General features: G+C 51.7%; 1 protein-coding gene across 2 annotated transcripts in view; it reads right to left on the bottom strand.

Annotated features, from left to right (window-relative positions):
- The window catches only part of WWP1 (WW domain containing E3 ubiquitin protein ligase 1), an 866,202-nt gene that overhangs the window by 121,867 nt on the left and 720,425 nt on the right, over nucleotides 1–23,910 (bottom strand). The window lies entirely within an intron of this gene.

Raw genomic sequence — 23,910 nt, 5'->3', positions numbered from 1 at the left:
GCAATGCCTGCAGCATATGGCACGTTCATTACCTCCTTCCTTAATCTCTTGTAGGAAAAGAGCCCAGGTGCATAGAAGGGTCTCAGCGTTATCCAGCAGATTGTAAATGACAAGTTCATAGGAGACCGTCTGATACATGGCAGTGAGCCACTCATCGTGTGGGCAGAGACGATTTGGGGTTATGGTGGGTGGGAGCGCCAGTGTTGGGCAGCTCGCTCTGCGAGATTTAATTTTTTGGAGGAGTTTCAGTAAAGGGCTTTAAGCCCCGCCCCTCTTTTCCATTGGCTGGCGTCACCGTTTATGCTTAACGGTGGGTAGCCATTGGAAAAGAGCTTTTTGTGTTGTGTACTTTTGGCTTTTTCAGATGACCCACTTGGACGGGCTCGCCTGCTTTACGTGCGTCGCAAAAGGTTTCTTATCTTTATGGGGCCATGTGTTTAAACATATGGTCAACCAAAAAGACAAGAGATCACCGCCGGGAGCTTCATCGGCTGTGGGCTCCTACGTCACCGTGAGCCGCTCTGGGATTGGCCCATCGTCGCAGGTTGCCTAGCAGCGGACGGGGGCTCGTCTCTAATGCGTGCACGACCAGTGCCTGTGCAACACTTGTTTTTTCGTCCCAGAATCACAGGATGTTGTGCCGACGCTGAGACTCGAAACCTGGTTCCCCAGGTCCTGAGTCGGCAGCTCTGTTAACTGACGCTCTTGTAAAGCGCTCCAACAATACCTTCCGGGGCGAATTCCCACTATATAAAACTACCACAGCAAAAAAATGTAAAACTAAATTTTGTTCTTATACAGCGTGACCCAGATCGCCTTATAAGCGAAGCAAGACTCCAGGGTGTTTCGGACGCTGAGGGGCAGCCAACCCTCGCCACCTGGGAAGGAATGGGCACCGTCCTGTAACTGTACACCCGCAGTGCTGAAGGGGCTGCACATCAAAGTGCCTTACATCATGTCAGCATAAGATATTCAAGACGAGAGGGCAACATAATATGAGGCGGTTGTGGGCGGGCAGATGTAAGGTTCTTGAGGGAACCAGAGCACATGATGACACACCATTACAGTCTGGGTGCCTCTTGTCATTGGCAAGCTCCTCACGCGAGCAGCAGCCCACAGGAAACGACACGCTGGTGACGATTGTATAGGCAGAGTGGCTATCATTAGCGACTCTGCGACAGTGGTCTCCCAGGCGCCTGTGCCGCGGATGCCGCTCACTGAAAGGGACAGGTAAGAGTTGGGAGTTCGTCACAGAAAGGAGGCTGCGGGTGCCAGCGGCACCGTTGTCTGGAGGCAGGCTCCTAACTGTCTCGGCGGGTCCCACCAACCCCTGACAAGCAACATGAGTCCGCAGTACCAGTCCCTCTCCCGCCCACTCTACAGCATGCCCCATCGGACAGCGGCTGAGGTGTTTGCCCCTGCTGTACTTACAGGGGCAGTTACCTGCTTGGGACTGCACAGGTGTGAGGCTGTCGCCGGCATTCCTGCTGGCTGCGCCGGCCCCATAACCCACATGCTGCCAGTGACACGTCCGTATGTGTTTTGTTGGGGTCACGAGAATGACATCGTGGCAGCTAATTAGACATCGCCCTTGCTCGCTGTCAGTTTTTCTTACACGACACTCGACGCCAGAAGCGCAGAGCCATATAAGACATTGACTACTGGTGCACAAAACTAGGGCCCTGAAAGGAAGTCCCTAATCCTAGAAGTCGGTCCGCAGAACGGTGAAGATGGGTGGGGTGGTAAGGAATCTATAACTAATCTATGTCTCTTACAGATATATCGTTACCGAAGGTAAGTAACTTGTCCATCTGAAAGAGACAATTAGTTATAGATTCTTTACCTTGTGAATAGATACCCCAGCAATACCAACCCCGGAAGTGGGTCTGCGAATCAAGTTCACACCAGAAAGTCCTGGAGAACAGAACGACCAAAGAAGCCGTATCTTCTGACTTGGCTGTCCTTGCAGTAGTGTTTTGTGAACGTGTGCAGAGATGCCCAAGTAGCTGCCTGACAGATGTCAATGAAGGGGACTCCCCGTCCGAAAGCAGTGGTAGCTGCCGTCTCCCTGGTGGAATGGGTGCGTAACCCCACGGGAGGCTCCTTTGCCAATAAATAGCAGGCCTTGATGCATAGAATGACCCACCTAAAGATGGTCCGCTTGTACACAGCCCGACCTTTCTTAGCGCCCGCGTAACCACCTGGAACTGTGCGATCCAAATAAGAGTAGAGCGCACTTTTTGAATCCAGACAGTGGAGCCTCTATTCCTCTTTTGAAGAATGCGGAGGCGGAAAGAGGGTGGGCAAAGTGATAGTTTGGCCAATATGAAAAGAAGTGACCACCTTTGGAAAAAAGGAAGGTCAAGTTCTGAGGACGACCTTGTCGGGATGAACAGCCAGAAAAGGAGGTTTTGAAGAAAGAGCTTGGAGCTCACTCACCCTGCGAGCAGAGGTGATGGCAACCAGAAAGGCAGTCTTTAAAGTAAGAAGTCTGACAGGACAGTTATGAAGCATCTCAAAGGGAGCGCACATAAGACAAGTAAGAACCAAGCTCAAGACCCACTGAGGCATTACGAAGGGAACGGGTGGAAAAAGAGGAGTAATGCCCTTAAGGAAGCAATTTACAACAGGGGACTTCAAAAGAGAAGGCTGATCAGGAAGCCTAAGAAGGGTTGAAATGGCTGAGAGGTAGCCCTTTAAAATGACCAGAGCATAGCCCTGCTGGACCAAAGGCAGGAGGAACAAGAGCATCTTATAAAGAGGGGCAGAAAGGGGATCCACAGCCTTTGCTGTGAAACATGACACAAATTTGTTCCATCTGCAGGTGTATACTGTCTCAGTGGAGGGACGCCGGAATGCAAAGATAACATCACATACTTCAGGAGGAAGGTTGAAAGCTGTCAACAGTCGCCACTCAATCTCCACGCAAGGAGGTGGAGACTGGACAGGTTCGGTTGGAGGCTGTCCCCTGCTGCTGCGACAGAAGATCCTCCCGAAGAGTCTGATTGGAGGATCGATGGCCATGTGTAACATCTCTGAATACCAGACTCTTCGTGCTCAATCCGGAGCCACAGGAATGAATTGGGCCCAGTCGCGCTTGATCTCCTTTAGCACTCTTGGCAGAAGTGGTATAGGCGGAAAGGCGTATAGAGGACCGCAACTCCACTTGCGACGAAAAGCATCTTGGAAATACCAATGCGCAGAATTGCTGACATTGCGCGTTCTCTTTGGTGGCAAATAGATCTAACCAATGCCCTCCCCACTTCTGAAAGAGACCTTGCACCACCTCAGATTGAAGACGTCATTTGTAATCCATCATGCACCTGTGGCCGAGTTCGTCCGCCCTGGTGTTTAGAGATCCTGCCAGGTGTTGAACCACCAGGGATATGCCCTGATGTTCCAGCCATGTCCAGAGACAGAGAGCCTCTTGACATAGGGTCCACAACCCCACACCGCCCTGTTTGTTGCAGTACCACATGGCGGGGGTGTTGTCCGTGAACACCTGCACTACTCTTCCCCGGAAAGAGGGAAGGAGTGCTTTTAGTGCAAGACAGATCGCCCGAAGCTTCATAAGGTTGATGTGGAGCCCGGACTCCGCCGGAGACCAGAGGCCTCTGATCTCCGTCTCTCCTATGTGGCCGCTCCACCTCAGAAGTGATGCATCAGTCACCACTGGGAACTTTGGTTGGGGAAGGAATTGGACACTGTCGCTGATCCAAGCGTGGTTCGTTAGCCACCACTCCAATTGTTGTGCAGTGCACCAGAGATCTGAACGCAATCGGACAGATTCCCCATATGCTGTGCCCAATGGAACTTCAGGTTTCCCTGCAGAGCCCTCATATGCCACCTGGCATGGTTGGTCAGCAGGATGCAGGAGGCCATGAGTTTCAGCAGCCTCAAGGTCATCCTGACCGAAACCCAGGACAAGGGCTGAAACATCAGAATCATAGCCTGCTGGACTCGCTGTTCAGGAGGATAAACCCAAAACTGCGCCATGTCCAGAACCACCCCGATGAAGAGGAGCTTCTGAAAGGGTATCCGGTGTGACTTCGGCACGTTGATGGAGAACCCCAGCAAATGCAGGAGGTTGGCCGTAGTCTGGAGGTGGGAGACGGCTGGGCGAGTAGTCGTAAAGATGTACGAGTTACTTACCTTCAGTAATGAATACGCTACTTACCAGTATGCATCTGTTCTTGGCATGTAGGGCTGCTGACATTCATATCTGTGCATAGATTGCCGCCTAGTGTTGGGTCCGGATGATTGCTCATTGTTGTCCTGGAAGAGTCTTCGAAGTATCACGAGATAGGTGGCTCCTCCCCTGGACTACAGTGCGCATGGGCATCGACTCCATCCTCAGATTGTTGTTAGCCATTGCGGCCAAGATGGAGTGGAACTCAGTGAATGATGACCATGCTAGAAGTATGTGTAAATTCTGCAGCTGCTACAGGCGCCGGGGAGGAGGGCGGGCGATATGAATGTCAGAAGCCCTACATGCCAAGAACAGATGCATACTGGTAAGTAGCATATTCGGTTCGAGGCATGTGGGCTGCTGAATTCATATCTGTGCATAGAATATATAGCAGTCCCTCCATTAACGGCGGTCGCCCGTGCCAGCTGCAGCAGTTTGGAAAAGTGTTTTTAGAACAGCCTGCCCTACAGCTGCCTGCTGTTTGGAGTGCATATCAACACAATAATGCTTTGTAAATGTGTGTGTGGTAGACCATGTGGCTGCTCTACATATGTCTTCCAAAGGAATATTTCCAAGGAATGCCATGGAGGCCCCCAACTTTCTGGTGGAGTGGGCCCTCGGTGGAATGGTGAGAGTACGCTTGGCTTTCAGATAGCAGATCTGGATACATTTAACGATCCACCTAGCAATACCAGCCTTGGAAATGGGGTTACCTTTGTGGTGTGGTGCAAAGGCAACAAAGAGTTGTTTAGTTTTCCTAAAATCCTTGGTCCTATCGATGTAATACATCAGGGCCCTTTTGACGTCAAGGGTGTGGAGCATTCTCTCCGCCAATGACTCAGGATTTTGGAAGAAAACAGGCAATTCAATAGTATGGTTGATATGGAATTGAGACAAAACTTTAGGAAAGAATTTAGGGTTAGTGCGAAGCACTACCCTGTTAGAATGAATTTGAATAAATGGCTTTTGGATAGTTAGTGCTTGCAGTTCACTAACTCGCCGCAGCGATGTAATCGCTATGAGGAAAGCCACTTTCCACGTCAAGAATTGAATCTCGCAGGAATGCAGTGGTTCAAAGGGAGGACCCATCAGCCGGGTGAGGACCACATTGAGGTTCCACTCCGGAGCTGGTGGAGTCAGCGGAGGAATGACTCGTTTGAGTCCTTCTAGAAAGGCCTTAATGGCAGGCACTCTGAAGAGTGAGAGGTGCTGCCTGTTCTGGAGATAAGCGGCCATTGCAGATAGATGTATGCGAATGGAAGCATAGGCCAGATTACATTTGTACAGATGGAAAAGGTAACAGATGATATTCTGAATAGACGCATCTAGCGGGTTAATGTTGTGGTCTGCACAATAAATGACAAACCGCTTCCATTTTGCCGCATAGCATGCTCTTGTGGTGGGCTTCCTTGCCTCCCGAATGATGTCCATGCAGTCAGAAGGCAAGTGCAGGTAGCCAAACTCTAGGACTTCAGGAGCCAGATCGCCAGGTTGAGCTGTTGCGGATCTGGATGCTGAATGTCGCCATGGCTCTGCGTCAGAAGGCTGGGTGTGAGACGTAGCCTCTGATGCGGTACCAGGGACAGTTCTAGAAACGTGGTGTACCATGGTTGGCGAGCCCACGTTGGAGCAACCAGGATGAGAGTCATCGAGTGCTGCCTGAGTTTGCCTGCCACCAGCGTTATCATCGGTGCTGGGGGAAAAGCGTACGCAAATTTGCCTGACCAGTTCATCCATATCGCATTGCCCTGCGACTCTGGGTGTGGGAACCTGGCGGCGAAGCTTTGGCATTTTGCGTTCTCCCTTGTGGCGAACAGGTCTATCTCTGGATGACCCCACCTTTGGAAGTACGGTTGGAGTACTGATGGATGTATCTCCCACTCGTGCATCTGGTGGCTGTGCCTGCTGAGCAGGTCCGCCATCTGATTGTCCTTGCCCGGGAGGTGTTCCGCCATGAGGAAGATGTTCCTCTGAATGGCCCACTTCCACATGCTCTGAGCCAGATGAGACAGCTGCGGAGAGTGTGTTCCTCCCTGCTTTTGAATGTAGTACATGGCTGTCATGTTGTCCGTCCGGATCAACACGACCTTGTTGCACAGATGTACTTTGAAGGCTTTGAGTGCCATGAAGATTGCCATCAGTTCCAGAACATTGATGTGCATCTTCCGTTGCTGTTGCGTCCATAGTCCCTGCACTGTGCAATGGAGTACATGAGCTCCCCATCCCTGGAGAAAGGCGTCCGTTGTCAGAACGATCTGTGCCACAAGCTCTTGGAACGGTCCGCCCTTGCAAAGGTTTTGTGGATTCCACCAATGCAGAGAGTTGTATGCCCGACCGCTCACCAACACTAGGTCTTTTAACTGCCCATGAGCCTGAGTCCACTGACGTGCTAAGCACTCCTGAAGCGGGCGCATATGTAGTCTCGTGCGGGACTATGGAAATGCAGGAGGCCATCATGCCTATCAACTGCATGAACACTCTTGCTGGAAGCGAGTGTTGAGTTCTGAATTTTTGTATCAGCGATTGAATGCTGCTGACTCTCACTGAATTTGGCTGTGCTGTGGCCGCCAGAGTATTTATAGTCGCACCCAGATACTGCTGTATGTGGGCGGGCTGGAGGTGGGATTTTGGGTAATTCAGTGAGAATCCCAGATCGTGCAACAGGTGAATGGTGTGGGACATGTGGGCGGCACACTGCTGGGCTGACTTTGCCTGGATGAGCCAGTCGTCCAGATAAGGGTAGACGTGAATGTTCCGTCTCCTGAGATGCGCCGCCACTGTCGCCAGGCACTTCGTGAACACCCTGGGTGCCGTGGTGACACCGAAAGGCAAAACCTTGAACTGGTAGTGCTGGTTTTGGATGGTGAACCGGAGGTATTTCTTGTGTGAAGGGTGCAGTGGAATGTGAAAGTACGCATCCTTTAGGTCTAAAGTTGCGAGAAAATCCCCCTGACTGAGCAACGGGAGCACTTGCTGCAGGGTCAGTATATGGAAGTGCTCCGACAGGATGTAATGGTTGAGTGGCCTGAGGTCCAGGATGGGCCGGAGGGACCCGTCCTTCTTTGGTATTAAGAAGTAAAGGGAGTAGACCACTGTGCCTCTTTCTTGCATAGGCACGAGCTCTATTGCTCCTTTTTGCAGCATAACAGTGACTTTCTGCTGCAATAAGTGCAAATGCTCGGCCGACATAGGACGGTTTCCTGGGGGCATGTTGGGTGGAGTGGATGTTAACTCCAGACAATAACCGTATTGAATAAGTTTCCTGACCCACCTGTCTGTGGTGATGGACTTCCAGACGGCCAGGAACTGCTGGAGCCTCCCCCCGACCGGTGTTGTGTGGTCGGGGGGCAGTGACAAGGCGTCACTGCTTGCTGGTGGTAGAGGACCTGGAGCTGTTGTTGCCATGTCCTCTGCCCTTGGCGCTGTTGCCATGATATCCACCTCGACTCTTGTTGGCGTAAGTAGTCTGCGTGTTGCCCTTGTAGTATTGCGTGGACTGGGAGAGCTGACCCCTTGAGACGCCTCTAGTGCTGGAGCGACGAAAGGACCCACCCAGAAACTGCTGGGACTGTAAGGCACCCATGGATTTTGCAGTGTCAGTGTCCTTTTTTATTTTTTCTAGGGTGGTGTCAACTTCTGGGCCAAACAGGTGATCTGGGTTAACCATTTGGTTCAGGATGGTGGTTTGGATTTCTGGCTTAAATCCAGAGATTCTCAGCCAGGCATGTCTCCGAAGCATAACACTAGTGTTTATAGCTCTGGCAGCGGTATCGGCTGCGTCGAGAGCGCACTTAATGGAAGCGTTAGAGATTAGCTTCCCCTCTTGAATCAGCATCTCAGCCCCTTCTTTGTATTGATCAGGCAGGTGTTGCAACAGGGTCTCTAGTGTATCGTAGTGCGCCCTGTCATAGCGCGCTAGAAGCGCCTGTGTGTTAGAAATGCGCCAGATGTTGGCTGCCTGTGCTGCCACCCTCTTCCCCGAAGACTCAAAGACCTTGGATTCTTTGTCTGGGGGAAGAGCATCACCCATAGTCTGAGAATTGGCCCTCTTCCGGGCATTCGAGACGACAAGGGAGTCCAGAGGCAACTGTCCTTTAATGTAGGTAGGATCAGTAGGCGCTGACTTGTATTTTTTGTCAATCCTAGGGTTGATCACCCTTGCCCTGGTAGGTTCCTTAAATATCTCAGCAGCATGCTTTAAAACACCTTTTAGCATAGGCAGAGTTTTTACAGTCTTTTCTGATACTGAAAAAGTGTCAAAGAGGAAATCCACATCCACAGGGTCAGCATGCAGCTGGACATTGTGATTGTTAGCAGCCCGTTCAATGAGGGCATTGAAAGCAGCAGAGTCTTCTGTTGGTGAAGTCTTTGCAGAAAAGAGTTGAGGGTCTTGTCCTGAATGAGGATCCCCAGGGTCACCACCAGCTGCCCAGGGCTCATTTGTATCCTCAGGGTCTGTATAGACTGGATAACTGTACTCATCCTCATCATCTCCCTCACCAGCGTCCACATCTGAGTAAGTGGGCGACACATCATGAGTCTGTGGTGAAAGGGGTTTCACCAAGACTGGAGAGCAAGCAGAGTCCTTCTTCTTCTTGAGAGGGATCTTGTAAGACTCCAGTTGGGGTTCTGGGGTGATTTTCCGCTTCAGGAGGGAAAGCCTGCCCGTTTCGGCGTCAATGAAGTGTTCCTGACGCTCATCCCCCGAAGGTTGTCGAGGTCGCGGGCCGTAGACCACCGACGACGCCTTCGGCGCTGAGGAGACCTTTTCAGGCACGCCGGCCACTGCCTTAGGAGCGAAAGCCTTCAGCGCCGTCTTAGGCGGCAACGTAAAGAGGATCGGAGTGGACGCCTTAACTGGTTTCTCCACAGGCTTCGCAGGCGGAGGGTCCTTCAGTTCGACAGCCGCGGTGCGGTCCCTGATGCGCTGCAGGGAGTCCGTCACCTTCTTGGTGAACGCGGCGGATGGACGCGCCGGTTCAGCGGAGTCCTTTGAGGCCACCTTCGGAGTCGACTCACGAGGCGCAGCGCCTTTGGCCTTGTCGTGCGGACGCGGGGTAGAGAGGACCTTCGGGTCATCGAGTCGCTTCTTCGGGTCACCGAGAGTTTTCTTTAGTTCGTTGACAGCCTTTTTCGGGTCGACAAGGCCCTTGCCGGCGTCGACCGTCCTCGGCGACGACGCGCCAGTATCGACCACCTTAACTTTAGCCTTCGGCGCGGCAGACTTTGTCTCGACGCCTTTGACTTGGCTTTTCGGCTCTACAGCCATCTTCGGCGCCGAAGCCTCCGAAGTTTTCGATCCGACCAGAGCGATGCGCACTTTTGGTTTAAATACTTGCAACTGCGCAGTATCTGGCGTCGAGACCGTAGGTTTCACTTTCGGTTTCGTTCTGCCAGGGAGTGGCTCGGTAATAATGTCCGTGGCCGGGCCCGAAGGCGGGGCCGTGGAACCCATATCGAGGTCTTGGGTAAGGCCCGAAGGCGATCCCTCGACCTGGGCCTTATAAATAGGCACTGCCCCAGAGTCAGTTTGAGGAAGCTCCTCGTCCGAGCTATCCTCCATGGCCCCGAGGGCACCGTCATCGTCTCCTACCTCCTCGATGACTTCTTCGCTTTCGAACACCTCAGCATCAGCGTCGCAGTCTTCTTCGCGGGGTTTGACTCCGAAACGTCCTGGATATATTCGTCCTCGACATCCCCAGCATCGAAAATGTCCCCAGGCGCCGGAGCAGATTGCTGGGCCTCCAGGCACGCAGCTCGTCGAAACTTAAGTGTCTTCTTGGACCTGAAGCGTGAACAAGCCATACACTTGGCCTCATCGTGGTCCGGCGACAGACACTTGTTGCACACTGGTTGGACGTCGATGTGGGGGTACTTCGAGTTACAGACCGGACATCTCTTGAATGGACTTCGGTCCATGATGGATGGTCGATAAGTCAGGAGCGTCGACTAGGCCTTCCGCGCCGAGAGCTCGTGGAAGTACAGAATCCGTCTCGGAGCCGATGTAGAAGAAGTAAAGCCGAACGCAAGACAATACCGACGTATAGACTAAAGACCTTTTGGTCTCAAGAAAGTTTTTCTATCGATTCCGACAAGAGGGAATTAAAGACATCCGAACCCAATGGCGGAAAAAAACAATCTGAGGATGGAGTCGATGCCCATGCGCACTGTAGTCCAGGGGAGGAGCCACCTATCTTGTGATACTTCGAAGACTCTTCCAGGACAACAATGTGCAATCATCCGGACCCAACACTAGGCGGCGATCTATGCACAGATATGAATTCAGCAGCCCACATGCCTCGAACCTATGTATCTGGTAGAGACGTTGTCTAGGCGGAGATTCCTTAACTTAGAATATCCCTAGGCTTCAGACTGGATCTGGAATGTTTTTGCAGCAGCACCTCTGCGTGCCGGCGGACAGCGCCACACGACCCCGCCCTGACGTCGTCTATTCACTTGATGTCAGCGAGGTCATATAAGTCCCTCCTGGTGTGCTGACGTCAGTTTTCTTCTGAGAACATGTTTCCACTGCACAACGCAGAGCCACCAACAAAAAACTGTGAAAGTATGGGAACTGTGTGAGAAGGATGAAAAGTCAGAGAACAAGGAGGATGGTGGAGACACCATCATAAAAGACAGAATTAGATACTACCTACATAGAAGTGTAAAACTGTGAGAAAAAGCCCGCAGGCTAAGCGAAGACCCTTCCCTGAGTGCAACAAGGGAAGAGCATCTCAACCGACGGAAATAGACTGATATTGCCATGTAGAACTGTCTCGTTTAATAAGAACAGCACAGAAGAACAGTGCCTGGTAGGAAGGATGAAAAGACTCGCCCTTCCCCTATAATAACGGAGGTTTAAGCCAGAGCACAACCGACCCCCAAGAGGACGACCAAGAGGAGACCAGGGCCCGAGTGAATAGAAAAGATGGAAGGAAGGGAAGGTAACTGGAGAGAAAAACTAATCTCCTCATGCCGTAATACAGGAAGACACCCCATAGCAGATGTTAACTGTATATGGAAAGACTCAGAGGGGAGCCACATCTGAACTCCTGTGAGAGATAACCCAATGGCAACTGAAGAGGCCAGCGGAGAACACAACCCTGCAAGGTTGTCGCAGAACGGGGAGGCTGGGTGGGCGTAAAGGAATCTACGGCTAGACAACGTCTCTACCAGATACATCGTTACCGAAGGTAAATAACTCGTACATCTGATAGAGACATCTAGCTGCAGATTACTTAACTTAAAATAGATACCACAGCCATAACCCAAAGGGGAGGCGGGTCTGCGACAAAACCACAGAAAGCGCCAAGCATCCGATCCGGCAACAGAGTGAATAATAAAGCGGGATAGCTGTGGCGGAACAGACAGACAGCAACCAAAGCAGCTCGAAGAGCATAAATAACAGGATAGATGAAATCCTAATAACGCCAGAATGGCACTACATCCTACCCGTATAAAAACAACAGGTAGAACAGCAGGAGCCCTATACCAGAGCAAAGAAAGAGAAAGAGAGAGAAAAAATACTATGCTTAATGGCACACAAAAGTACACCGACCCACGCTCGAAATGAACTTGAAGAGAGACAACCAGACTAGCTCATAGAAGGAAGCAGAAGGAGCCGGTGTCAATAGCACAAAGGCAAGAGCTAGAACCTGAGCACTGCGTTGGGAATAGCCGGTGGGACAAAAAACATGCCAAGTGCACATACAATCCCTAAAAAGGGTAATAAGTGGCAAATAGCATGAATTCTAAACCCACTGAAGCAGGTAGAAACATGCAGCAAGGAAAGGCCATAGAGACCGTAAAGTGGCTTCCACAAGAAGCATAAGAGTGCCCAACCAGGCAGTATGAAGCCAAAGTGAGAAATAACCACAATATGGATTTTCAGGCAGTAGTCAAGGACCACTGCCATCAGAAGAGCCGTCCTTGGAAGTGGCCAAAAACGCAAAGTTGAAAGAATGGGGGGGAAGAGTCTCAGAATCTGAGACCAACACCCCCGAAGAGAAACGTACAGCGTCAACACCAAAAGGGAGCATATGGCAAATTGGGAAATCACCAGAGTAAGCAGACGCAAGAAGTAACCTATGAGCACCTTGCAACAACTTGGAAAAGCTTTCCATACATGGAGATATTGGTTCAGACCTCGCAGCCTCGAAAAGAGGTGGCGACGTAGGAACAGGAATACCAAGGCAACCGGCATGTATACAGAAATGTAGAAATGTATAAACATAAAATTATGAAGAGAAAGGACTAGCCAGGAGCAAGAACATGTCCATACCGGATCATACCTAGTATAGTAAGGCAGGTAGGAGCCGGTTTTGAAGCGGACACCATGAAACCTCCCAAGGAGGTGGATGACCATGGCGTAAGCAAATGGCCCCAGGAAAAAACATATAACATTGTACAACGGACCACCAGGCGACGCAATGATACGAGGGTCTACACATTGACTCACACAGAAAATTTGGAGTAGTAAAGGAATAAGTGAGCAGCGTTTTGAACAATACCACTACTTGGCATTTGTTTGTGTTGATGAGCTGCGTGCTGCCTAGTCTTCCAGAACATGTGGGATTTAGGTGATTTGGTTTATAGTATGATGTATATGAGGACGATTTACAGGGATTAAAAAAGGGCATTATCTGGAAATGTAGTATGCTCTGGAATACACAGTAGGTTTTTATAGATGGGTTTGGCAATGGTGGCCTATCTTAATTGGAAGGTAAATTGGGAATCTGACTAAGTTTGCTAGAAATACATTTTCAGGTAATATGTAAAGCTTGTAAAATCACATTGCGTTCACACAATGTGTCTGACGTAGCAGAAATGACATGTTATGGGAAGGGGTGCATTATAATCACCTTGTGTAGAGCACACCCACATATAATCCTTTGTTGTATTATCATAAAGTGTTAAAATCATGAAATGTATTAACCTGAAATGTGATGCGCTCACGCCATTGAAAAGTAACATGGAGAATTAATGTAGGAAGTGAAACCACAGATCTTTCGGAAAAAGAGAACATGCCAACGAGCCTTTTCTGCTGAACTCTCTTCCACCGGAAATTCGAGCATCTCTTCCAAGGATGCTTTCAAACTGGAAGCAAAAAGATTCCTCATGTATAAGTTCTTACCTTAACATGAGGGACGATTGTTAGCTCTAAGCGCATCGGACCTACTATAGTATCGGTTATTATCCCTGTATATGATTATTATTTTTGGTTTGGTTTTTATTCCTGTACATGATTATTGTATTTACTCCGCTTAAGTCATTATGCCCCATCCTCTAGCCCATTCTTCGTTCACCCAGTTGTTAGATGTTTACCATTTGATTCAATGCCTATTAGACTCCCCATTTGACTCATGTTTTGATTATTGTTTTGATATTGGTTTTTATTCCTGTATATGATTATTGTACCTACTCCCCTACATGTCACTATGCTCCTTCGTATAGTCCATTCTTCGTTCACTCATGTTTATAAATGATATGTTATGTGTGCACTATTTGATTCAATGCCTATTAGATTCACCATATTAGACTGATGTTTAGATTTGGTACCTTCGTTTCCCTCAAATTGTAAAGCGCTCTGATATACTTCGGGATCAAGTTTGCGCTATATAAAACTTTATAAATAAAATAAATAAGGAGTTCAAAGGATCTCCAGGCCCAGGTGAGATAAGTAAAGCTGTATAATAGAATAAAAGTCCCCCACATGGAGTATGCATACCCCAAAAAATGGGGTACACCTCTTAGGGCAATAAGCCAAGCCAAAGGAGCGCAGTAACTAACTGAACACGGGAACTTTAATTCCGAGCCGTATGACCTTACCGAGCTGAAGCCCCATCTCAATACCACAGTCAGAGAACCAGACACAGCAACCTGTGGAACACGGCCACAGCAGGCCATCAGGTAGCTCAAAGCAATATGCCTCCCCTCCAAGGGATGCCAATAAAAGTTTAATCACCCTTGACAATAGAAAAAGGAAGACTTAAGGCTTACTGCCCATATTAAACACAGAGCACATCTAAAGGATGCAAAATGAAAAAGTACCATCACAGAAGAGAGGCCTAAGAAGACCTAAGTGGGAGGACGAAAGCCTGCAAGGAGCCGGTGAACCGCCGTCTTGGCGTGAACATCAAACAGCCAAACCCCATCAAAGGGTAAGTCAACCAGTCGCTCTCGGATATTTTCAGGGAAGACGCTATCTCGCAACCAAGTGTGACGCCTTAAGGCAACAGAGCCCGCCATAGCTCGACCCAAACAATCCGCAGTATCTAAGGCTGAGCGGATTGTGAATTCGGCAAGGTCGCAGCCATCCCGGAGGAGGTGGAGATCAATGCGTGCACCCTCAGAGGTGGCAGAAAGCAAAGACTCTGCAGAGTCCCACAGGGAAGAGGTAGCCCAAGCAAAAACACACACTGTATTTAAGGACAGTAGGGCTGCACTAGTGGATGCAAAGATGTCCCTTCCCTGTGACTCAAACCATCTGGACTCCAGAGAGGGAGGAAGCGTTAGAGGGGGCAGGGAAGAAAAGGCAGTCTGTAACACAAACCCCTGCGCATCAGGATGCATAAAAAGACAAACAGGATCATGTGGAGCAGGGCGGTGGCAGTGCAAAACTGAACGAGCCACCGGGTCACCTGAAGCAGGCCGGACCCAGGTACCCTAAAGGGCATCATAAAGGGAAGCATCGAAGGGCAAAAGCGGCTCCACATTCACGGACCCACGGTGAAGGACCTCAAGCAAGGGGTCCACAGACAAAGGGGCATGTTTAAAATGCAGGTGGCCAATGAGACCACTCTCAAAAAAGCTGCACCAGCCTCGGCAGCCCTCCCCAGAGGGGACAACAGCTCATCAGTGGCGGAGGGATGTAAGCTGACCCACCTAAGACACTGAGGGTGTGACCAATGCCCCACGTAAGGAAGCCCCATTGAAGAATGAGGATCCTGATTGGGCTCCTGGGGAGGCGAAGAGCCTGCCTGATCTGGGAGCTCCTGAGGAGGCTCCACAAATTCCAAGAGGGGCACTGGCAACAAAACCTCCGGCAACACCGGGCGAGAGGTCGGGCCAAACTCTCTCCAGAGGTCTCTAGAGAAGAGCTCACAACTCGGCGCTAAAACGACTCGTGTGGGCACCGATTGAGACTCGTCAGCCGCTGACTGGGCTGCATCCGGCGTCGAGTCAGCGCCATCCAGTGCCGAAACTATGACAAGCACCCCTTCCGAAAAAGGAGCAGACGCGCCAGAGCCAGCGAGGCAAGCTTTCGGCGCTGCCCCAGCGCCGACTCCGCCTCATCCATGATATGCTCCGATGGAGAAAGAAGCAGAGGTGGAACGGGGCAGACCACGGCTCCGGGCAGGCGGCTGCCTGCCCAGAAGCCCGGGGTGTGCTCAAGAAGGCAGGGCTATGAGCTCTGGCAACCACCTGCAGTGCCACAGGGAGCCCAGCAAGGCTATGCGGCACGGCAGAGGTGCCGTGGGTCGAGGAGGAGGACCCAGCTGTGCCACGCTCAACGACTCCATGTGGACCATAGAGGGTGCCCCAACCGGAACGCGCTCTAACGACACCACATCTCAGACGTTCCTGGGGGGCAAAGGCTCAATTGGCGCCCGGGGAAAACCAGCCGACGAGTCCAGCGGAGATCCCACAAGAAGCAGAGGCCCCGAGGACGCCCCAGGAATGGGAGCGGACCCAGTACCTCCGATATGTCCAGAGCGGAGCGAAGAATAAACGCTGCTAGCTCCTGGCTAACCAATGCATGGTGCCGCAAGTCAACCTGATCAGTCTGTTGTGAAGCAGTGGACCCCAAGGACTCCGCCGAGTCCCACAAACAAGAGGTGGCCCTAGCCAACATACATAAGGCGAACATGTTGGGACCTCAAGAGCCCAGCCAACGGGCCTCCCAAGATGGTGGATGCAACAGCAGCGGCATAGAGGGAAAAGCAGTCCCCAAAAGTGAACTGGAGGCAGAGAAGTGGAGGGAAAGGCACGCCGGGTCACGCAGTGCTGGAAGGTATCGGTACAGGAGGTGTTGGGGCACCGGATCCCCTGTGGCGGGACACTTTCAAGTCCCCATCAGGAGCGAACGCTCAAAAGGAAGCAACAGCTCCCTCCCACCAGAGCCCTGGTGGAGAACCTCCAGAAGATGATCTGCAGGGAAATGAGCAACCAAATCACCCATGTGCAAAATACCCACAGCCGCGGACACAGCGCGAGCGAAGGCCGCACCCGCCTCCGTAGGGCCCGCGGCGGGGAAAGCAGCTCCTTAGTGGGCGATGGCTGCAAACTGAGGGCGCCGTCCCCGAAGCCAAGCGGGGAGGGCAAAGGCCAGACCTGAAAAGCAGAAGGCCCCGAGGAGTGGGGAACCTGTCGCTCCTCCGGCGAAATCCACGGTCTCTGGAATGGTGAAGAGCCACCTTTTGATGACACCGGGGAAAAAACCACCATGTGGCGGCCCGTCTCCGGTGAGGACGACGCCAACAGGCACCCACCCTCCAGAGAGGAGGGAGCGTCCGAAGACGAGTCCGCAACTCTACGTCTATCCGGCGCTATAGAGTCCGCCGCCTGAGGCAGGACATCATCACCGTCCGGCGCAAAGACGACGCCAGACAGGCCTCCCCCACGTCACACAGCGCCGGGAACCAGAGCTGACCCAGAGCCAACATGGCCAAGGGACGGCGCCGGAACGGTGCCGACTCTACCTCCAAAGAGGCAGTCGCCTGCATGGGGTGACGAGAGGAACCCGGGGAGTGACAAGGAGCCCTCCGCCAGCCTCGACCCAAAATGGGAGGTGGGGGGTCCGCCGACCCATGTGGCGCCGCCAAGGTCGATTCAACCTCCGACTCGACCTCCGCCTGCATGAAGGGACGAGAGGGGATCGGGGTCCCCTTCCAGCCTCGACCCATAGCGGGACAAGGGGGGTCCAGCTACCCCTGCAGCGCCGTCCGGGCCAGCAGCCGCCGGAGCGGCATCACCTCAGCCATAGACAAGGCCGCCGCCTGTGCAGAGGGGCTCAGGGATGCAACCCGAGCCCCGGGACCTCTCGCGACACCACAGGGACTCCCGCAGGAGTTTAGGGTGAAGCAGAGGCGCCGTGGTCCAAAGGAAGGACCCCCGAAGGGCCGCACGCCAACGGCACCACATCCACCAAGCCTGGAACCGAACCAGTTGGGCCGGAGCCGCCGGTGGGGCTGCGGAGGCTCCTGCACAGCGCAAGGGATCCGCCGACGTCCCAGGAGGGGAAGGAGGAGGAGGAGAAGCCAGCAAGGTCTGTAAAGCCACCACATGTCTCCATCTGGGCTCTAGACGCTCCCTCACCGGGAAACGGTGTACAGGAGGACGAGACGCGGGCCACATCACCCGTGGAGAGCCCACGCCCAAAACAGGCCGGAAGCCAGCCTTCGAGGACAAACTGCGACACTTACCCATCGGGGAGCGACGCTCGTGTGGCACAGGAGAGGGATGACGACGACGGCGGCTGCTTCGAAAACCTTCCGCCGAAGTAGAGCGAGGGGAAGAAGCCAACCTGGAGAGAAGAGCCGTGAAGGAGTTTCATCCGGCGCTCCCTCCACGACTTTGGCTTCAATTGTTGGCATGCCTCACAACCAGTGGAACTGTGATCTTCCCCCAGATACCACATGCAAATGAGGTGAGGGTCTGTCGCCGACATTAGGAGTCCACACGACGTGCAAGACTTAAAGCCCGAAGGCATTCGCACACTGTTCCACACAGATAACCACAAAAGTGAAAGACAAAGGGCCCAACCAGGCCAGGAGCATAGACCAGATCCCCGCTGCAGGCGTAAAAAGAAAAAACTGACGTAGGCACGCCGGGGTGGGACTTATGTGACCTCGCTGATGTCACGTGCACGCGGACGATGCCTGGGCGGAGTCGCGTGATGCCGTCCCCCATGCTCGCAGGGATGCTGTGGCAAAAAAGTTTTCCGGATCCAGTTTCACGCCTGGGGGTAATTCTATGTTAAGGAATCTGCGGCTAGTATTCTCTATCAGATCTGCCCTATCGCTGAACAAGCGAGTGCAATCAAAGGGGGTGTCCATCAATGTATTCTGGACATCCCCAGAAAAGCCAGTGGTCCTCAGCCAGGCGATTCAGGAGTGTCAAGACCACAACGGATGGTGAACTTGGTTGCGTCTCTCCACTGCGTCTCTCCACTCAGCGATAGCTTGCGAGAGTATGGTCCGAGCCTCCACCGGACACTGAGGCAGCACCGTATCCCACACAGAATGGGAATAACGGCCCAAGAGACATGTGGTGTTCACAGAAAACAGTCCTGTACTGGCGGAAGAAAAAATCTTCCCAAACTGCTCCAATTTCTTAGATTCCCTATCCGGAGGTGCGGAATGGAATGCGCTCGGGGACACAGAGGCTAGGACAACCAAGCTCCCGGGGGTAGGGTGTTGTGAGAGGAAAATAGGGTCGCACAGGGCCGGGCGATGGCGTTGGGCCACGTTCTTGTCCACAGGAGCCCCTGTGTTAGGCCTGGACCAGGTGCCCAAAAGAACGTCTGAGAGTGCATCATTAAAGGACAGCAGCGGCTCCGTAGAAGACGCTGGCCGAAGCACCTGTCAGGAGGTTAGTCATGACGGCCACGGTAGGTAGCTTGAGCCTAGGCTGCCGTACGCAACACCATAGAGTATGAACCACCCTCCTCCATAATCACGGTAGAAGGAGAAAGTGCGACAAGTTCCGGAGCAATGTCCTTGTCGCCTGTATCCACCGGATCCTCATCCCAGTCCAGGTCTAACTCTCATTGAGCTGTGAGAGGGTCCTCAGACCCCTCCCAGTCCTCCCCGTCCTTCATAGCCTGCCGAACAGGTGGAACATACGGAGGTGGATGGACAACGGGAAATAAATTCCCAAACGGCGTTGGAATCGGCGTCGGTCAACACCCTTCTGGCTCCACGTCGGGGAGGAGGCCGAGCACAGCGTCGGGCGGGTCTGCAGCCGACGCCAGCGGCGGTCCCGTCGATGTCGGTGGAGGTCGTACAGGGCCAACCGACATGGACGGTGATCCATGGGGATCTCTCGGCGTCGAGACTGGAGTCGTCGACGACATCAGGGCCGGAGCTGGCAACGTCGAAGACCCCTAACTGAGCCCGGGTGGCCCGAAGGTGCACCGGCAGGGCCGGACGATCCCAAGACACGTGCCATGGCTGACAGGAACTCCCGCAGCTGGGCCGGAGTCGCAGATGGACCTGGAAATGGCGGGTAGGCCATCTGCAACTGCAGAGGCTGAGCCGGGGCGGCACCACCTGCAACCTCAGCCGCGTCGTGCGACCAGCTAGGGAAAGGCGAAGAGCGACGGCACTTCTTCGACTCAGAGTGTGAAGACTTCGAATGGTGGTGATGGCTCTGTGGCCGGTCTCTCGACCTCCCATGGGACTGGGACCGGGAACGGCACGGAGCCGACTCCAGGGTCTCTAGCCACATTCAAGACCTCTCCTGCAAAGTTTTCAGAGCCATGGCCTGGCAGTGGGGGCACGACTCAGAGTCGTGGTCGCGCCCCAGGCAGCAGAGACACTCACAGTGCGGGTCCGTCACCGACATCATGCAGGGACAGGCCCGCAAGACTTAAAACCGGGCATCCTTATGCCCCTGGAGTATAAGTACTCAAAAAACAGAGACAAAAGTCCCCAAAAACTCAGTCAAAAAGTGACTGGGAGTACCGCTCTCTCCGGATCAGCACTTGCTGGCTCGCAAAAAAAAACCAAACCTGAAGTCAGCGCGTGTGGACGCGTCTAAGTAGCTCCAGCGATGCCATCAAGGTGACTACAGTGCCAACGACATCCAACGACGGCTATCGACGCGGAGGGGTACTGCTGACGAAAACTTTCCGGATCCAGTCTGACGCCTAGGGATATTCTAAGGTAAGGAATCGATCACTAACGTGTCTCTTTCAGATACTGCTTCAGATTGCAACTGGATTTGCTCTTGGCACACTGTTGATCCTATCTGGAGACTTGCTTGCTTGGTTTTTGGGGCCCTTTAGAAGACTCAGACTTTTTATCTTGGGAATTCCCACCACCTTTACCCTGGGGAGGTTTTGTAACTGTTTTCTTTTGGTTACTCCCAGTGGTCGTCTTAGTCACTCTAGTCTTGACCCAGTGGTCTGCCTTCTTTCCCAATTCTTGTGGAGAAATTAGACCTAGGTCTACCAAATGCTGATATAACTTTTCATTTGTGCAATTACTTAAAATATGTTCCTTCATAAACAAGTTGTAAATTCCAGTAAAGTCATGCACATTGTGTCCAGTTAACCAACCATCTAGTGTCTTTACTGAGTAGTCTACAAAATCAATCCAGGACTGATTTTGTGAGCCCCCCTGAATCTAATTATGTACTCCTCAGTTGTGAGTCCAAATCCCTGAATCAGAGTTCTCTTCATGAGGTCATAAGACCAAGCATCTTGCCCAGAAAGGGTCCGGTGTCTGTCTCTGCAGTTACCAGAGAACAGTTCCGATAGGAGTGCCCCCCAGAGAGGTTTATTCACCTTTCTCATGTCACAAGCCCTCTCAAAGTCTGTGAACCATTTAGTGATGTCATCACCCTCCTCAAATGTAGGGACAATCCCTTTGGGGATTTTAGGATCATAATATTGCTCTTTATCCTTATTATTTTGATTTCTGCCACCATTGATGGGTGCTAACCCATCTCCATTCTTTCTCTCTATAGAGCCAGCAGTCTGGTCTGCTGATCCAGTCTTTTGGTCAGCCTAGCTAAAAGGCTGTCCTCCTCATTGAGACTGTCCTCAATGTCCTCACCAGAACCTGGGCCACCTGTGTTGCCTTTAGGTCCCCAGAGGTTGATTCTTGGAAGTAAGGATAAAGGGTCCCTTTCTTCCCTAGGAAGTGGTGGAGGTGGGCACCTATCTCCATCCTCCTCACCTCCTTCCCCATCGAACTGGTCATCACCATTTTCAGATGGGTGGGCCTTTGCATACTCAGCCAGCAGCTCCTGGAGCTTTTGTTTGGTTGGATGGGGGCCATTGGTATATTTTTAATTTTACATAAGGACCTTACTTTCTTGAAAGACAAGTAAAGGTAAGCTCCTCAACCATGTCCTGTATGTCATTATGGTTATTTTCACTAGTAGCTGGGTTCTTATTTTGAGACATTCTAACAAAGAAGTTCTAACCCCTCTACCCTTGACTAAAGTGACTTTTTATTTTATAAAATTCTAGAGGGACTTAAGCAAGGCCCTAACAAGACTTTTAGTAGTTTTGCAGAAAAATGCAAATTTGAAAAAATCAGAATTCTAAAGGCAATTTAAGAGTTCCATTGTGTGATCAGGTGGTAACCAAGTAGTTTAACAAATGCAAAGTTGTGTATCGCACCGCTGATCCACCAATATAGGAAACTGGCTCTGTATATACTACACCAAAATGAGGTATAGTGTGTATAGAGTACAGGAGACCCCAGAGGTAGGCAGAGGTTAAAGTTAGATAGAACCTTTCTCTATTCGTGGTAGAGTGGTCGAGCAGTAAGGCAGTGCAAGAGGAAAGTGTTAGGCATTTGATGAACACGCTCAGTCAGCCAATGAATTCACACACTCAAGAACTGAACTCTAGGCCATTCGTTTTTGTATAAAAAATACACTGTTCTTCAATTTTAGAACCAAGCAGGTCTGGCACAGGTAAGCATTAAATACTTTACAGTAATAAGTAGCTGAATGTAGAACAGTTTGAAAATGCAATAGGAATTGTACTTTTGTTTGATTTACAGGGGATGCAGTAGGTTGCAATACTTCGCAAATAACAGTACATTGAAATGAATAGGCTTTTTCAGTAAATTACAGGTAAGTTACTTTTCACATTACTTTTCTAATTCAGCACTGGGACATTTCCTGCAAACAGGTAAATAAATGCGTTTTGGTTATTCGTAAGATTTTTAAAAAATATTTTTAGGTTTCAAAAATCCACACTTAGAAACTTTTTGGGAGAAAATTGTCAATGTTATCCTATGGAGGAAAAACAGGTTATCGGTTCAAAGGTAAGTAATCGACTGTGGGATTTAAGGTTCTGGGGTTAGACTCAGGGGTCACCCAGGGTCAGTGATGCACTCTTATTACACCCTCAACGGCACAAGGGCAGTGGGTGCAGAGTGTTGAGGCCCAATGTTATCCAATAGGGGATAAGGGGTCTCCAGTTGGTGGCTGCTAACGAGCAGGCCATTGGGTTGTGGGAGCAAAGCTCCTAGGGTTGAGGTCGGGGCAAATGGGGAAAAAAAGTAGCACAAAAGGTGCATCCTCAGAGGCCTCGGGTTTGCAAAAGCACTGCAGGCAGGGAGACAAAGGACTTCTGGGTGCGACCACCACTTTGAGAGGTAAGTTAGGGGTTGGTTAGGCACCGTTGGTTTGGGCACACAAGGCAGTGGGGCGTCGTGTTCAGGGGTGCCTTTTAAGGTCTTCTTACCAGCTCCTGGTCGCAGTTAGGGAGCCTTCTGGATTTAGACTGCGGGCGTCGGCTGGTGACTTGAGGTAGGTCAGGGGTCGCCGGATCTCGGTTCAGGATCGTGACCTCCTCGTGGTGTTTTTACACTCTAGCTTGTGCCGGGTTTCGGCAGTGCAGAGTGGGCTGGATTCGTGGTTTCCGGCTGCTGTCAGAGGTTGCAGTTTAACAAATCTGGTGTCCACGGGAAAAGCAGTCTTTGGATATGAAGGCAGGCTCTCCGGGGTTGTTGAGGTTGCTGGCTGCAGGACACACCGGGGTTTCGCAGGTGCACGTTAGAGAGGGGGACAGGCCTGTAGGGCTGGGGCCAAGTCAATGGGCGTCGGCCTTTTGTTAGCTCTGCACGGCTCTTCGGTCCTTCTTATCTTCTTTCTTGTCGTTTCTGGATCTGACAAAGAAAGGTTCAGGGTGCCCCCTAAATGCTAGATTTAGGGGCACTACAGGTAGGTATAAGGCAGGGGCCAATGGGTCCCTTCCCTGGGGTGGGTACACCCCCTATTGTGCCACCCTTCAGTGGGAGGGGGCACAAGCCTGTCCTTGGTTGGTTGGGTCCCCCCATCCTCAAGATGGGGGGGGGACTCAGAGTTGTGCTTCACCTCGCCTACCCCACCTGAGGGGTGGAGTTGACAGAGGTGGGCACACCTCTTTCCCTCAGTTGCTTTTTCCGCTGGTTCTCCCGGCAGAAGTGGGGGCAGAACCAGTGGGGACCAGTTGCTGAGAGCAGTAAGTGGTCTGGGGAAGCTCACAAAGGCGGCATGTCTTTGAAGCTTCCCCTTCGTGTATCCTGCCCATCCTGCGGGAGGAGACTTGGCACCTCGTCCCAGGATGGGCATTGTTGCAGGCCCCCAGGGGTCCAGAAACATGTGAGTTGATGGCAGCCTGAGCAGCAACTCCGGAAGAACACTAGAAGTTGGTAGAGTTTCAGGGGGCATCTCTAAGATGCCCTCTGTCGTGTATTTTACATTAAATCCCACACTGGCATCAGTGTGGGTTTAATGCGCTGAGAAGTTTGATACCAAACTTCCCAGTTTTCAATGTAGCCATTATGGTGTTGTGTATTTCGTAATGACAAACTCCAAGCACCATATACTCTTAATGGCAGCACCACACTTACAATGGCCAAGAATGGACTTGGGAACTTTGAGGGAACAGCGCTCATGAACATGTACCCTCACCACAGGCATAGTACACCCAGCTGGAGGGGTGGCTTATCTAGGCCTGGGCAGTGGGTTCTAGGCATGACACACAGGGATGT

Source organism: Lissotriton vulgaris, chromosome 4_1 (genome assembly GCF_964263255.1).
Source record: "Lissotriton vulgaris chromosome 4_1, aLisVul1.2, whole genome shotgun sequence".
NCBI lineage: Eukaryota > Metazoa > Chordata > Amphibia > Caudata > Salamandridae > Lissotriton > Lissotriton vulgaris.
Note: the sequence above shows the minus strand (reverse complement) of the source record. Positions and strands in the feature narration are given on the sequence as shown.